The 15,628-nt window shown below is 58.0% G+C and overlaps 1 protein-coding gene across 6 annotated transcripts in view; it reads left to right on the top strand.

Annotated features, from left to right (window-relative positions):
* Positions 1–15,628, top strand: part of ELFN2 (extracellular leucine rich repeat and fibronectin type III domain containing 2) — a 59,855-nt gene that overhangs the window by 6,515 nt on the left and 37,712 nt on the right. For 3 of the 6 annotated variants that reach the window (XM_016939118.4, XM_016939116.4, XM_016939117.4), the window contains exon 2: positions 3,214–3,364. The exons of the other annotated variants lie outside the window; for them this stretch is intronic. The gene's annotated coding sequence lies outside the window, so the exon portion shown is untranslated. The remainder of the gene's footprint in view (positions 1–3,213; positions 3,365–15,628) is intronic. 6 annotated transcript variants of the gene reach the window in all.

Below are 15,628 nucleotides of genomic sequence, written 5' to 3'. Positions count from 1 at the left end.
TGTCAGGGAGCATTAGAATCTCTGGGTGTTCGTTAAAATGCAGATTCTTGGGCCCTGTCCACTGAGATTTTGATTGGGAGAGTGGACGAGGGGAAATTGCAGGAACTTGCAATTTTAATGCTTTCCCGAAGATTAATTCACTCACATTTGCTGGTTGGATGGCAGCTGCATGTTCCCCGGGGTCTCTGAGACTCCTCCCAGAACCCTCGGAGCCAGCAAAGCCATCCTCATTTTCCAGAGGAGGAGCTTGAGCTCAGTGAAGTGCCTAACCTTCCGCGCCACAGCAGCAAGTCAGGGGCCAAAACTGACTAGTAATACTGGCTAATCATCTTCCGTGTTCGTTGTCTGCTGCTCTAAGCCTGTTTAAGGAGTCCCTCATTAAATCCTCAGAACGCCCCTCTGCATCATTCCTGTTGCACAGATGAGGAATCGGAGGCAGCGTGTGCGGTCACGGGTTCGAGGCTGCACAGCTGCTAAAGCTAGGCACGTTAGCAGCCTAAAGTGTGGTCGGGATGAAGTGGAATTGGAGCGGGCCTGCCCCAGCACCTTGCACAGGGCGAATGCCCTCCCTCTCCCTTCCTGTGGAGCGAGGGCGCTGGTGGAGCTGAGTTTGCGGCTGTGCATGTGAGCAGAGGCCAGAGGCGGAGGTGGAGGTGAGGGCAGAGAAGCGGCGAAGAGGGCAGAGAGCAGAGAAGACGTCCTGGAGGAGGCGACGCACAGCCGCGTAGCGGTGGCTCGATATGGTCCATCCACTTGGCGGAGGCAGACCTGGGTCTGGCGGCCGGCTGGGATTGTCCGTCCTGGGGGCGCACGGGGCGGGTGCGCGATGGCTGCTGGGCCGGAGGAGGGGGCGGGCGGGAACTGCCGCGGACCTGGCGTGGTGGGGACGGGAGCGCGCGCTCGGAGCCCCGCCGGGGCCGCACCGCCACCCTGCCGCCCCCACCCCGACCCCGCCGCGCTCCCCACCTCCGCACCGTCCTCCGCCGTCCGCGGCTCTTCGAGGCTCCCGTCCCCCGCGGCCCACCCCGCCAGCCTCCGGAACTTGCGCCCGGCTGGCCCGGCTCGCTCGGCTGGCCCGGCTTTCCTCCTTACTTGCCTGTGTTTAGAATTTGCAGCCGCAGCCCCTGACGCTCGCAGCCAATTTCGCAGCCTCTGGGCTCTGCGCGGTGCCCGGGATCGGAAAGCGACCGGCAGGGGCGGGGGCTGGGGGCGGGGGCTGGCGGCGGGGCCGGCCGCGCTGGGCAGGGGCACAGGGGGCGACCGGAGCCAGGACCCGGCGAGTTGCTGGCGAGGGGGTGTGTGTGCCGGGTGGGTGTGGACGGCATGGGGACGCGCCGCGTGAACTGCCCTGGGAGCGCTGTGGCGTGCAGGCGTGGCTGTGCTGGGGGTGTGTTGGCTCATGTGCATTGGCACGTGTGTCCGGGAGTGATTCCCTGTGTGTGGGCATGCTTGGGGCATGTATGTTTTGGCGTGTGTCTATGTTGGGGGCCCCGTGTCCCTGGGCACGTTTTTCTGGGTGTGTTTGGTGAGCCTGGGGCGGGGCAGTCCACGGTGCCCCTGGTTTGTGCGTCTGTGCAGTGGCCGCATGCATTTTGGCACCAGCGTGGGCCTGCGTGTTGGGGAGGGTGTCTGTGTGGGGCGCCCCTGTGTTCTGGTTCAGCTGTGTGCAGTGCACCTTGGTCTCTAGGCCCACGGGTCTCTGGGTCTGTGATGTGCGTTTCTCTGCGGCGGTGGGAAGTTCTCCTGTGTGGATTCTGTCTGGGTGTGCTCTGGGAGGACAGGTGTATGTGTGTGTGTGTGTTAGGGTATAGTGTGTGCCTCTGGGGTGCTTTCCCATCCCTGCTGGCTGAGGGGCTGAGGGTCAATTGTGTGCTCCCAGCTAGGCCTGGGAGCCTTTCCTGGAGGAAGCCGGCCCTGCTAGTTCTCTGCCTTTGGGAGGGGGTGAGGGAGTTGAGGCAGTGTGGGGGGGGAGAGGGGAAGGGAGGCCCGAGTGTGTGTTTATTTTCCGTTGGGCGCCGCTGGCTGCCAGCACTTGGTGGGTCTACATATGTTTGTGAATGGCAATGCCGAGGGGGCCGAGGTGTGAGCCCCTGCCTGCGGGGGAGGGCCAAGAGTACCATCTGGGCTGGTGGGGTGCGGGGCGGGACAGGGAGAGGGGCCTCCTCGGGAGGGGCTGAGTGTGTGTGCGCACGTGTTTGCGCAGATGGAGGCGAGGTTCCGCCGAGGCCCGTCTGGGAGCGCCTGTCTGTGCAGGTGGAGGTCAGCCAGGTACTGTGCTCTTAGGCTGTGTGTGAGCCCATGTGGCGGGAAGGTGGGGCAGAGGCATTACACCTGGCTGGGAACAGGCTGAGCACATAGGGGAAGGCGTGTGCCAGTCCTGGCAGAGTTCTGAAGAGGAGAGGGTGTGCCGAGGGCGAGGGTGTCTTTGTTCCCTGGGGCCCGGCTGACGATGGGGTTGGGCGGCGTTGGTGATCCGAGTGACCAACAGGAGAGGAGGGTAGTTGGCCATGGAGGGGGTGAGGGCTGTGTGGGGGCACTGGGGGTCAGGGGAGTGTGAGAGTGTGTGTGCACACACACGTGGGTGTGACATGTGTGACCGTGGCTGTGAGTGGGGTGTGACTGGGGAGGCACCTCCAGGCTGTGGAGCCCAGTAGGGAGTGTGGGACAAGGTGAAGGGGTGGGAGTGGGGGCCCCTTGGTTCCCAGAAAGCTCACTCATCTGTGCCTGCTCCTTCTGCCCAGGGGCTTGAAAGAAGCCCTGTGGCCCCTGGCCTCTTCCCTGGCCCCTGAGCCCCATGGGTTACGATTGGAAGCCTCAGCCCTCCATCTCTCCTGCCTCATCTTCCTTCTGTCTCTACCTCCATCTCTTCTCCTCTCCCTGCCCCATCTCTCCATCTCAGTGCCTTCACATCTCTGCCTCCATCTCTCTCTGCATCTCTCCATCTCTCCCTGCCCTGTCTCCCCCATCTCTCTATCTCTGTCTTTCTCCATCTCTCTTCCATCTCCCTCCATTCCTCCTCTCCCTTTACCTCCTCTCTGTCTCACCCTGATATTCATTTGTGGTATATTCGGTTGCCATGGGAAACCCAAGAAAGAAGTGAGTGTACCCTTCAAGACTTCAGCATTTTTCCCTCCTCCCTCCCTCCTGCTGTCCCCCCTCCCTCTCCTCCCCTTCTCTCCCTCCCTCCCCTCTCTCCCCCTCGCCTCCCTGCAGAAGGAGAGGACTTGGGTGAGGAGCTGCTGCCACCCGGGCTGGGCCAGGACCTGAGATCTCATTGCTACTGCTGCCGCTGCTGCCTGGGGAACCTTTCTGAGACCCAGGTTGGGGACAGTGCCGGAGGGGCCTCCTCTGCTGCAGACATCTGGTAAGGACAGGGTCCTTTTGCCTGTGTGTGTGTCGCTGTCTGTGAGCATAGCTCACATGACCCGGCCTTGCAAACCTGTGATGTGGCCCAGCCTCAGGCTTCTGTGTGTTCCTTCTTGTGGGCCTGGCCCCTGCCCCCAGCCGTGGGCACCCCTCCCACCCAGCTTTCCTTCCACAGGGCCTGTGAGGCGGCCTGCAGAGCGGCAGGCCTGTTGGGGGCTAAGACAAGCCCACTGGGGAGGGTGGGCAGGAAGCCCCTGTTGGCTCAAGGACCCCAGCTCCTGCCCCATCACCCGGCAGAGAGGCTGAGGCAGGCCTAGTCTGCACTCCAGCAGGTCAGGGGGCATCTGTGCACCTGCTGGGGGTGGAGAGCCAGCTTCCAGGGGAAGGCCTGGGACAACATGGTGGGGGTCTCGCTCAGGTGGGGGTCTTTCCATTGTAGAGAGAGAGGCTGGAAGTGAGCCGGGAGCAGGGGAAAACGCCAGCAGAATTGATATGGGGCCTGATCCTATGTCATTGAATTTTGGAGGCACAGGGAGAGCCGTCTGGCACTAGGAGGCCGCAAACAGGCAGACAGGCAGACAGGCAGGCAGAAGGAGCTGCTCCGTCCTGGCTGGGGCTGGTGGCTGCCCTGGAGAGGAGAGGAGAGGCTGGGGCTGTCACCGAGGCTGTGTTGGTGGCGGCCACGTGGAGGGAGCTGTTGTCCAGGCGGCGCTGAGTGACGGTGGTTGCCGTGGTGAGGGAGCCGCCTCTGTGGCATTGTGGTCTCCGTGGAGAGAGGAGGAGACAGAGGAAGGAGGCTGGCTGGCTGCGCACAGTGTTGGTGGTTGCTAAGGATAGGGAGATGCTATCTCCAAGGTGCGGTGGTCCCCATGTGGAGGGGCTGTGGCTGTCCAGGTGTTGGAGGTCCCCAGGAAAGGGGTAGTGATGGGTGCCCTGAAGGGGGCTTGTGCAGGGTGGTGGGTGCGCCCCGGAGGACGGAGGAGGCGTGGTGGGGGAAGGCCTGCTGCAGGGGACTTGGTGTTGCTGTCACAGGCTGAAGTGGGGGTTCTTGGTGGTGGAGGGCTGGGGAGTGAGGCACAGTGGGCGGGTCTGTACTTATCCTGCCTGCCCCTGTGGACAGACCGGAGACCCTGCTGCACCAGCGCGTGCTTCCTCCCAGTGCCTCCACTCAGCCCTTCCCTCCGACTTCTGTGGTCATGATCTTCCCACCTCTGCCTCCTTGAGCCCTCTCGCTCCCCAGGGCCTCTGATCTCATAAGTCTCTCATCTGGGCACGTGCTCCTTTCTTGCCCCCAAGTGACTTTGTCCCCATCCGTCATGTTTGCTGAGGACCTGTTGACCCAGTGCCGTTCTCTTGGGGACCAGCATTGGTACCTGCCTTTGAGGAATCAGACGGGAAGTGACTTGCCCAAGGTCACCCAGCAGGCACGTTCTGGGGAGCATCTCCCTCCCTGAGTGCCGGACTCAGCAGGCCTAACTCCTTCCCTGGGGGAGCCTGTCTCTCTGACACCGTTGAGTCCTCTCTCTCCCCCCAGTCCCCAGGGGTTCTCCTGAAGCAGCATTTCATTCAATTACTAAAAACAGGAAGCTGCACAGGAGAGCAGCAAGTTCTGGGTTTGCAACCTGGCTCTGGTTTTTACAGTGGAGGACCTCTGGCCTCAGTTTCCCCCTCTGTAAAATGGAGATGAGGCACATGCCTCCCAGGGTGGCTGTTATTTGGGCTCATGGATGTGATGGCTCCTGGTATGTAATAGACTCTCAGTGACTGGGAACCACCACCACCATCATTATTACTTTTTTTTTTTTTTTTTGAGACGGAGTCTCGCTCTGTCACCCAGGCTGGAGTGCAGTGGCACTATCTCTGCTCACTGCAACCTCCGTCTCCCGGGTTCAAGCGATTCTCCTGCTTCAGCCTCCTTGAGTAGCTGGGATTATAGGCGCGTGCCACCACGCCTGGCTAATTTTTTTGTATTTTTAGTAGAGACGGAGTTTCACAGTGTTAGCCAGGATGGTTTTGATCTCCTGACCTTGTGATCCGCCCGCCTCAGCCTCCCAAAGTGCTGGGATTACAGGCGTGAGCCACCGCGCCTGGCCCACCATCATTACTTTTAAAAATCGTTTTAAAATGATTTCCTGACACGCGTGGGGAAGCCAGATCTCACTAGAGTTCTGTGGCATCGTACCTTTCCCCATGACCCTTAGCGGTGGGATTACGGTCCTGAGTTGGTGGTAACAGGAATGGGGCCGGAGAGGCAGAGAGCCTTCTGACAGGCACATAGTACCCTGGTGGCCGAGCCAGGATGGAGCAGGTGTGGCAGGCTCCCTCTCTGGTGCTCCTCTCCCGCCTGCCCCAGGGCCTGTGTGTGCACTTTCATCAGGCGAGCCCTGTCCCCACAGCCGTTGCCTGAGCCCCTGGCCACTGGTCTCCTTCATGGGACTTGCGTGCTCTGAGCTGCTCAGCCAGCCCTGGCCTAGGGCACCGCATGCCAGGCATGTGGCTGGTAGTGCCCTGAGAATAACCGAGTTAGGAGAAGCCTGTCCTGTCTACCATTTTGGCATCACCAGGGGGACAGGCCAGGCAAGGGACTGAGAGTGATGGCCAAAGAGGGCCATTTGAGAGGCCTGGGAAGTGACGGGTGACTGTCTTTCAGGTGATGAGGGCCGGAGCTGAGATCCCAACACTGCCACTTTCCTGGAAGCTGCCGTTGGGCATGTTTCTCCACCTTTCTGGGCCTCAGTTTCTTCACCTGTACAATGGGGATGATAAGAATCCCTACTTCACCTTGCCAGAGCAAGGCCAGGGGACAAAGTAAGGCACAGGGCTTGGCACTGGGAGGTGCTCCAGGTGGCAGCTGCTAACATTTCAGGGTGACCTGGGAAGGAAGAGAGAGGGCTGTCCTGGGTGGCCTCAAAGGGCAGGCTCAGACCTTGGTCCATCCTAGAGACGTTCTGACAGGCTGAGCTGTCTTGGGATGGGAAGGGGGAATGTAGTGAGTGCCCTTTGTAAGTGAGACCGCCCAAGGCTGCCAGGAGCGTGGGGTTTGAGACCACTAGACTTAGGTTCATGTCCCGATGCTGTCATTTATGGGCTATGGGATCTTGGGAACCTCAGTTTTCTCACCTGCAAAATGGGAGGACTATTAATGGAAGCAGGGTTACTTTAAATGAATGAAGGAATGTGGAAGAGACCTAGGATGCACTTCCAGCTGCATCGCAACCTGGTTTCCAGAAGAGGAAGGCAAGGAGCAAGGGGTTTGGGGGGCTTAGAGTAATAATGCTCACAGCTGCTGTTTATTGAGCATCTGCTATGTGCCAGGCATTTTCCCATAGGCTCCAGCTCTCATTTGATTCACTGGCCTTTGACCTTGCTGTTCCTTCTGTGCTCACTGCTGCTCTCCTGGCTCAGTGCATGTCTGTCTCCTGTTCTGGTTAACTGTCACCTCCTCAGGGAAGTCCTCCCGAGCACCGTATCCTTTGCCATTGGCCTCCTCCCTCTGGTTTCTTAAAGTCCTTAACACAACTTGACACTGTTTTATTTGCTTGCTTATTCTCTGCCCTCCCACCACTGTAGAGTATCAACTCCCTGAAGACAGCTTTTTTTTTTGTCTTGTTCTCTGCTCTATCTCAAGTACCTTGAATGGGGCCTGGCACATAGTAGATGTTCAATAAATTTGTGTGACTGCATGGATAGGTAACCCCACCAGCCACCCTGGGAGGTCAGTCTCGTTATTCCCATTTTATACAAGAGGACAGTGAGGCCAGGGAGGCCTGGTAAGGTGCCGTGGGTACACAGCAGGATGTGAGTGGCAGGCCTGGCATTTGACTCGAGGTCCAGTGCTGTCTTCTGCTGCTGTATACCACCTTGCTGGGAGGCCTTGCATTTCAGGCTGAAGAACTTGGACCTGACTCTGGAAGCCGAGTCAAAATCACAGATTCTTAGGGAGGGCTTGTGCCATAACGAACAGCTTTTGGTAGCAGCCTGAATTGTCAAAAGAAATCAATCCAGATGCTCGCTAGCTGTGTGACCTCAGGCATATTACTTAACTACTGTGTACCTCAGTTTACTTGTCTGTAAAATGGGGATAATATCTGCGCTGGCTTCTAGGAGGCAGTGGGCTTTGAGCTTAGATTTGCAGGCTTAGCTCTGAGGCCTCCTCCCCAGTGTTGCCATTAATGGGCTGTGGGATCTTTTTTTTTTTTTTTTTAGACAGGCTGTTGCTCTGTCACTCAGACTGGAGTGCAGCGGTGCAGTCATGGCTCACTGCAGCCTTGTAGCCTTGCAGCCTTGACCACCTGGACTCAAGTGATCCACTCATCTCAGCCTCCTGAGTAGCTGGGACTACAGGCACATACCACCATGCCAAGCTTTTTTTTTTTTTGTAGAGACGGGATCTCACTGTGTTGCCCAGGCTGGCTGTGGGGTCTTGGGAGCCTTAACCAGCCTAGTCTTAGGAGACTTCACTGCCAGCTGTAGAGGGATTTGAGACTTTGATTTTGGAATAGGCAACATTTTAAGTGCCTGGGACAGGTCATTTTCTACTCTGCCAGCCTGTGCCCTCTCACCCCCATTTCTGCCAGCCCCACCTCTTATCCCCCTAGGGCAGAAGAGGGAATGAAGGAGAGAGAAAAACCAGTTTGGACTGAGCACCTCTTCTGTGCCGGGATTTTCTCCCTGTACCCCACCCCGTCTGTGGCCACAGCAGCCCCTGCAGCATAGGGAGTGTCACACCCGGTTACAAACGACCAAACAGAGGCCTGGAGAGATTCTCTTCCAGGGTGCAGAGCAGGGATTTGGACCTACGCTCAGAGGTCCCCGCCCACACTGTGTCAGGGGAAGGGAGAGGGGAGGAAGTGGGGAGCGTGGTTAGGGGCGCCTGGCCCAGGCCCACTCCTGGGTCACCCGGGGAGGAGGGCTGCTGGTCCCAGCCTTGCCAGGACGAGCTTAGAGTGCCGGGCTCCCAATGCCAGAGGCTGGACCTGGAGGGGCTGTGGAAGGGACAGACAGCTCCGCAAGCCTGACCACCCACCCCGCTGGCAGCCGCGCCAGTCCAGGGAATAGATCTGGCCTTGTGCGTGGTTGTCCCGGTGCCTTGCTCAAGACCCCATTTGTTTGGGGAGGAGAAAGGGGGGTCTGTGGTGCCCAACAGAGGTGGGATTCATGGACAGGGCCCGGTGGTGGGAGGGTAGCCTGCCTGGTACTGGCCAGGCCTGGAGGAGCGCCAGGAAGAAGGGAGAGGAGGGGCTGAGGCGTGGCCTGGGGTCCTGCTTGGCCCCTTGGGGCAGAGTCCTGCAATCAGGTAGGGGGCTGTGTGGATGGAGGTGCTGGAGGAGGGAGTCCTGGGACCTCTTAGTCTTTGGGAAGGGGAGTGAGTGCCCTGTCTGAGAGAGATAGAGCCTCAATTCCCAGGAGCCCCAGTCTGAGGGTGGAGGCACTGTGGATGTGCTGGCCTCAGTTTGCTTTCTTTCTTTTTTCTTTTTCTTTCTTTCTTTCTTTCTTTTTTTTTTTTTTTTTTGAGACGGAGTTTTGCTTGTTTGCCCAGGCTGGAGAGAAAGCTGAGATTACAGGCGACTGCCACAATGCCCAGAAAATTTTTGTATTTTTATTTTTAGTAGAGACGAGGTTTCACCATGTTGACCAGGCTGGTCTCGAACTCCTGACCTCAAGTGATCCACCTGCCTCGGCCTCCCAAAATGCTGGGATTACAGGCCTGAGTGTACAGACTGAGGCGCCCAACCTCAGTCTGCTTTCTGACTGTCGGAAGAGAGATGGTCCTCTGAGCGGAGGTTCCAAGAGCTCTGGGAAGACTTTTTTTTTGGAAGAGGCAGTCCCTGAGGGCTGGGAGTGGTTGGATTGGGGCAGGGGCTGCAGGAAGGCCTGTTTGGTGGTGGGAAGTGAGACCTTGTGAGTTAGATCCCATGCCTGAGTGGTCACATGTCCCAGTCTCAGTTTTCTCATCTGTGAAATGGGGATACTGCCAGGCTCCTGGAGGGGATGGAGTGAAATAGGGTTGGATATAGGAGTATCTGCACACAGTAGGCCCACAGGGTTGCCAGGGGCTGCGTGAGAAGCTAGAAGCTACTGAGAACCCATAGCCCCATCCCTGTCTCCATGCTGGGTCACAGCTCAACCCACCCAGCATAGGAGGTAGGGTGCCCTCTGTGCCAAGCTGGGAGGCAGAGATGAAGGGCTATGTTGCCCCTTCCTGCCTCCCGCTTGCTGTGTGAGTCTTGCTTGTCCTACACTCTCTCTGGACCTCAGGCAAAGGACAGCCCCTGTCCCAGAGGACATTGTCTGAGGTCTGTGGGGGCACACAGACCTTCTCCGCTTCCCCTCCTCACCCAGGGCTGGGACTCAAGGATGGAGGTGGGGGCTCTCCAGGGACCCCAAGCATCATCCTGGGAAGAGACCGGCTACAGAGAGGGGTCGGCACTGAGGTGCCCCAATGGTGGTGGCTCAAGGGCCCTTGATCTAAGCAGCGCTTCTCGGGTGAGGCCTTTGCTGCCCCGCTAGACACTCCTTGGCTTGGGGGTCGCAGGTCAGAGTGGAAAAACTCCCAGGCTACAGGATGGGGCGATGCAGTGATCAGGCCCATGGGCCCAGCTGTCAGTTCCCAATTCTACCCATGACAAGTTGCCCCGCCTGTGTGTGCCTCAGTGTCCTCACCTGTCAAGTAGGAATAAAGGTAGTACCCACCGCCCAAGGGTGACACTATGAAGCACTCGGTGCTACGCCTGGCGTGCAGTCAGGAATGCTAGCTCTGGGCTTCTTGCTGGCTTTCCTGGTGGTCGGAGCAGGGAGGCAGCCTTCAGGGGCCCTTCTAGAGTCACCTCTGAGGCTGCTGGAGACAGGCTGGGGCCTGTGGAGTCCCGGGTCTGGGTGCTAGGTCAGGAAATGTGGGGGTGTCTGCCCCTGTGGCCCCTCCTACTGCCTGCCGAACAGGATGTTGTGGAAGGAGCCGACGGGCTTTGGAGTAGACGCGTGGGTTCCATCCCAGCTCATTCATATTCATCCCCCGCTGGCCGTGGGGCTCCGGCCCGATCATCCTCCGCGCCTCGGTTGCTTCGTGTGGTAGAATGGGATCAGGGCTGTGATGGGGATTAGGTGAGATGAGGCAGGAAGACAGCAGTATCCACGCCTGCGGTTTCCGGTCAGTGCCCGGCTCGTCCCTCTCCGATTTGATGCTGGGGCTGATGGCAGGGGAGGGAGGGGCTTTGGGAGTGAGTTCCTGGCTGGGCTGAGATGGCAGCTGACCTGGACGCTGCCCTCGGCACCATCTGGGGAGAGGGGAAGCGGGGGCTCAACAGGGAACCAGGACCCCGGAGTGCTGGAGGGTCGGAGCCAGCAGGTCTCCCACCCACTGCCCGCACTCGTGGGCAGGCTGCAGCCCAGAGAGGTGAGGCGCTGGCTCGGGGCCACACCGCAGTGAGTGGCCAGGCTGAGGGTGGAGCCTTGCCGGCTTTCCTCTTGGGCACTTTCACTTCCTGCAGCCCCTGGACCAGCCTAAAGTGGCTGCTCTGAGCAGGATCACCCTAGGGCCTGAGCTGAGCTCATTCGTTCTGTTTCTCTCTCTCTCCCTGTCTCTTTGTCTCTGTCTGCCCACCCATCTCTCTGGCCCTGCCCCGTCTGTTTGCCACAGCCGCCTGTCTCTCAGGCCGCAGGAGAGAGCTGGCTGGATGGAAGCTGGGCACACAAGGGCAGGTGTGTGTGTATGTGTGTGCCCTCGTGATCTTTGTGCATTTGCTGGGTTTTGGAGCATGTATGTGTAAAACAATGCATAAGTATACAAACCCCCTTATACCTGGGGAACTGGCACATGCTCTCGGCGTGCACAGCAGAAAGGAATGGGCCACTGCCTGTTCCCAAGGCCTCCTCCCCAGAGGCTGTCACTGACCCGTGTTTCCTGGTACCTACAAACACATGTACACCATCTGTTCTTACCCAGGAGGGATTCTCCTCGCAGCTGGCCCTGCACCCTCCTGCGGCCCCTGATTGCACCCTGAGCACCCTTCTCAGGGGTGCGGCGGGACCTGGGTCCTAATCCACTTTGGAATGGGCTTTTCTTGAAAGGACATTTCCCTGTTGTGAGTGCCTGGGCTGTTTGCACTTTTTCTACTTTCACCCACTTCAGATCTGAAGTGTCCGACTGCAGAATCAAGCTCCTCTGACCCGGCACGCTGCCCCGGGGCACGGGTGGGCTGCTTTGAGGGGATCTGCTTCCAAGGCTAAGTGTGGACATCTGGGCTCCTCTCGCTGTTGGCTGAGCACTTTAGGCAGGAGCCCATTCTGGCTGGGATTCCTGCCTGCGGGCTCCCTGGGACTTGGGGAAAGGTAGGGTGTGGGGGTCCAGGGCCAGGACCCCTGGCTGTCTCTGGGGACAGAGTACCCAGGGACTTGGAAGGTGGTGCCGGGAGACCACGCTGTTCCCTGCTGTTCTCCACCTGCTGCATCCCAGGATCACTGGGCACTGGGCTCCTTGGGGCCACGGGGAGCTGCTTCAGGGCCCAGGAGCTTCCCAGGGTCCTTGAGTGCCCACAGGAGTGCCCGGGCCTTCCGGAGCTGGGGGTGGGGCCGGGTAGGCAAGTGCCAGGCACAGAGGAGGGAGGTGCAGGTGATGGAGCAGGGTCTGGGGCCTGGTCCCTGGCCTGTGGCTCTCATCCCTTTAGTCTTCCTCACAGGCTGTCTTTCCGCCTTGGGGCTGAGCCTGGGCCAGTCCTGGGACTTTTTTGTTCCCTTGGCCAAGCTGGAGATTCCTTGATGCTGTAGGGAGAGAGCCCTGGACAGGGAGTCCTGAGTCCAGCGTTCGAATTGCAGCTCTGTCTCTTGCCTTCTGTGGAACCCAAGTGTCAGGCCATTCACAGAGTCAAAGGGAATCATATCTTCCTTTTGTCAACACACCATGTGCCAGGCACTGCTCTAAGAACTTTATAGAACTTAGCAAAATCCTCACAACAACCCAGCAAAATAGATACTATCACCATCCCTAATTGACAGGTGGGGAAACTGAGGAACAGAGAGGTTAAGGATCCTACCCACAGCCACACAGCGACTCGGTGATGAAATCAGGATTTGAAACTGGCCATCTGAACCTGACAGCCTTGCTGTGTTGGGCGCCCTTGGCAATCCCTGGAAGGCCAGTTATTGGGTAGAGCTGATTCAGGCGGGTGCCCTGGTTTGAGCCTTGAGAGTGGTCCAGGAAGAAGGTCCTGGCACATGGTAGGGGTGGCAGTTTGGGATCAGGCCCGATTTGAGTGCCTAGCTGATTATTTACTGAGCAAGTGACTTCACCTAGCGGAGCCTCAATTTCCCCATCTGTAAAACAGGGTTAACAGCACTTCCTTGGCAGGGCTGTTGTGAGAATTCCGTGCAGTGAGGCTCAGGCGCTCAGCACATGGTGGGCCGCTGCCAAGGCCCCATGACCAGCTGGGAGGGAGGCAGTTCAAGGGACGCCTGTGCCAGCAGAGCTGAGTGTATCCCCTGGAGTGTGGGCCACAGATCCCGTGATTGGGAGCTGATGGGCCCTGGGGTATGTGATGCCCCACCCCTCTCATCATCAGACACATACCTGTCTATCTGGTATATCCATTGTGCAGCCGGGCCCAGGACTGGGGACATGGTGGTCATCTGTCTGTGTATGTATAAATGTGTGGGCTAGACCGCAGCCCCTGGGGGGATCATGCAGACATTCTCATGCACACACCCGGCCTGGAGAAACTTGTGAGAACTCCTGCTTGTGGGACTGAATCAGCCTTGGACAGCATCTCATCCAGCTCCCGCGCTGTGTGCATGAAACAGAGGTCCAGAGAAGGGAGGGGGGTTGCTCTGAGGTCCTCCATGAGTTGGGATTATCTGCAGTTTAATTGCTGGGTGGGGCCTTTTCTCTCTTTCTTTTTTTTTTTTGAGACGGAGTCTTGCTCTGTCCCCCAGGCTGGAGTGTAGTGGCGCGATCTCGGCTCACTGCAAGCTCCGCCTCCCGGATTCATGCCATTCTTCTGCCTCAGCCTCCCGAGTAGCTGGGACTACAGGCGCTTGCCACCATGCCCAGCTAATTTTTTTTTTTTTAGTAGAGATGGGGTTTCACCATGTTAGCCAGGATGGTCTCGATCTCCTGACCTCGTGATCCGCCCACCTCAGCCTCCCAAAGTATTGGGATTACAGGCATGAGCCACTGCGCCTGGCCGCCGGGTGGGGCGTTTTCTAAAAAATGCTGTCATAAGCCCTACCTGTGGTGGCCCCATCGCTTGTCCACATCCTATGGGTGGACTCTCTACAGAGCACGTTCCTCTATCTGCCAAAGCCAAGGCACTTGTTTCTTGATTTTTGTGTTTACTCCCTGGCTCCCCCATCACAGTGAAAGCACCGTGAGGCTGGGGACCTTGTCTGTCTTGTTCACGAATGTGCCTGTGGTGCCAGCACAGAGCCGGCTGCATGATAGTAGGTGCTCAACAAGCATTTGTTGAAGAATAAGTGGCCCTGTGGTCACGTCTGAAATGATTTCTAAAAATCGTGCCCTCCAGCTCGCTTGTGGTATAGCCTGAATTTCAGAGGGGCAAGGACTTTCCCAGAGCCTGAGCAGGGAATTGAACGCAGGCTTCCTGGCTCCCAGGCCCGAGCCCTCTTGTTCTGGTGTGCTCATGTACACATACAACACACACACGCACACGCACAAGCACACACAAATGCACACACCCAGTAGGCCATGATCCAGAAGCTTCCCTCTGATCATTGCTCAATTATCCAGCCTCAAATTGTCCATCTGTCCTCTTGGCCAAGGCCATGGGCTGCATGCCTACTGGGGCACCTGTTCTGGGCCTCTCCCAAGCCTGTGGCTGCCTGGAGGATGGGGTGGGAACCTTGGGAAGGTGGGGCTGTCCAGGTGACCACGGGTGCATTGCCTGCTTTGCCCAGTGGACTCTGTCTCCTGCTTCTGACCACGTCTCCTTCATCCCACCCTGAAATTCCACCTGCCCAAGCCTCCCGGTCCCCCTGCACCACCACCCTCCCATTGCTGGGCTCTCAGGCTTTAGGGGAAGGGGGTGTCATTCCCAGGGACCAGCTTCCCCCTCAGCCTCCCCCAGGAAGTCTGCCCTAATGCCCGGGAGGATGGTAATTAGTATGAGGCAGGCTGATTAGCTCAGAAATTAAGTCTTTGTTTCCCTCGCTCCCCAGTTTCCCTAATTGAGCAGATGCAGAGCGGGGGACGGGGAGGGGCTGCTAGTGGGTCACGGGGCTGGGGCGGCACACGCGTGGCTGTGTGCTTGCTGCAGGGATGGTGGGAGTGGGGGGCGGCATGGATGGGAGGCACTGTCTGGGGGTCCCTTTGCTCTCTGCCCTTTCCCTGATGGGGGAGTGCCAGGGAGGGTCACCTGGGGGTGAGTCCCGAGATGTGCAGCCCTCTGGGGTGTGATTGAGCTGACAGGCACCACACCCCGGCACTCTGCTGTGAGTGCTTGTATGCAGTCATTTGTCCCCGTGTTCAGGTCTTCATATCTAATCACCGATCGTAACTGCTGTCACTTGTTGAGCACCTGCTGTGTGCCATCACTGGACTGGACAACTTTCAGGTATCACCTCGTTCAGCCCTCGGGACAATGGTACAGATAGGGGACCCTTGTTTTTTATTTTTCATTTGTTTTATTATTTTATTTTTTGAGACAGGGTCTCACCCTGTTGCCCAGGCTGGAGTGCAGTGGTGCAATCGTGGCTCATTGCAGCCTCAACCTCCTAGGCTCAAGCGATCCTCCCATCTCAGCCTCCAGAGTAGCTGGGGCTACAGGTGCATCTCACTATGCCCAGCTAAGTTTTTAAAAAACTTTTTTTGTGGAGACAGGGTCTTACTATGTTGCCCAGGCTGGTCTCAAACTCCTGGGCTCAAGTGATCCTCCTGCCTTGGCCTCCCAAGGTGCTCAGATGACAGGCGTGAGCCATTGTGCCTGCCCAGGACACCCCCCTGCCTTTTTTTTTCCTAAAGGGAGGAAACTGGGGCTCAGAGAAGTGAGATGACTTGTCCAAGGTCTCACAGTTCGGAGAGGCCAGGAAAGGGTTCAGATCCAGGTAGTCTCAGGCTAAGGGGGCTATTTGGGCAGGGAAAGGGGATCCTGCGATCACGTGGTGGTCAGTTCAGGTCCTGGATGCTAGGTTGAGGCCTTTGTCTTTCTTGTTTGTTATTCGGGCATCAGCACATCCCCCTTCTTGGGTCACTGGGAGGAGCAGTGACAATAACTGTAATGACAGCAGTGATGAATTATTTAGTGCTTGCTATGTC

The sequence above is a fragment of the Pan troglodytes genome, chromosome 23 (assembly GCF_028858775.2).
Source record: "Pan troglodytes isolate AG18354 chromosome 23, NHGRI_mPanTro3-v2.0_pri, whole genome shotgun sequence".
Classification (NCBI taxonomy): domain Eukaryota; kingdom Metazoa; phylum Chordata; class Mammalia; order Primates; family Hominidae; genus Pan; species Pan troglodytes.
The sequence above is the reverse complement of the archived record's forward strand: the minus strand, read 5'-3'. Positions and strand labels throughout refer to the sequence as shown.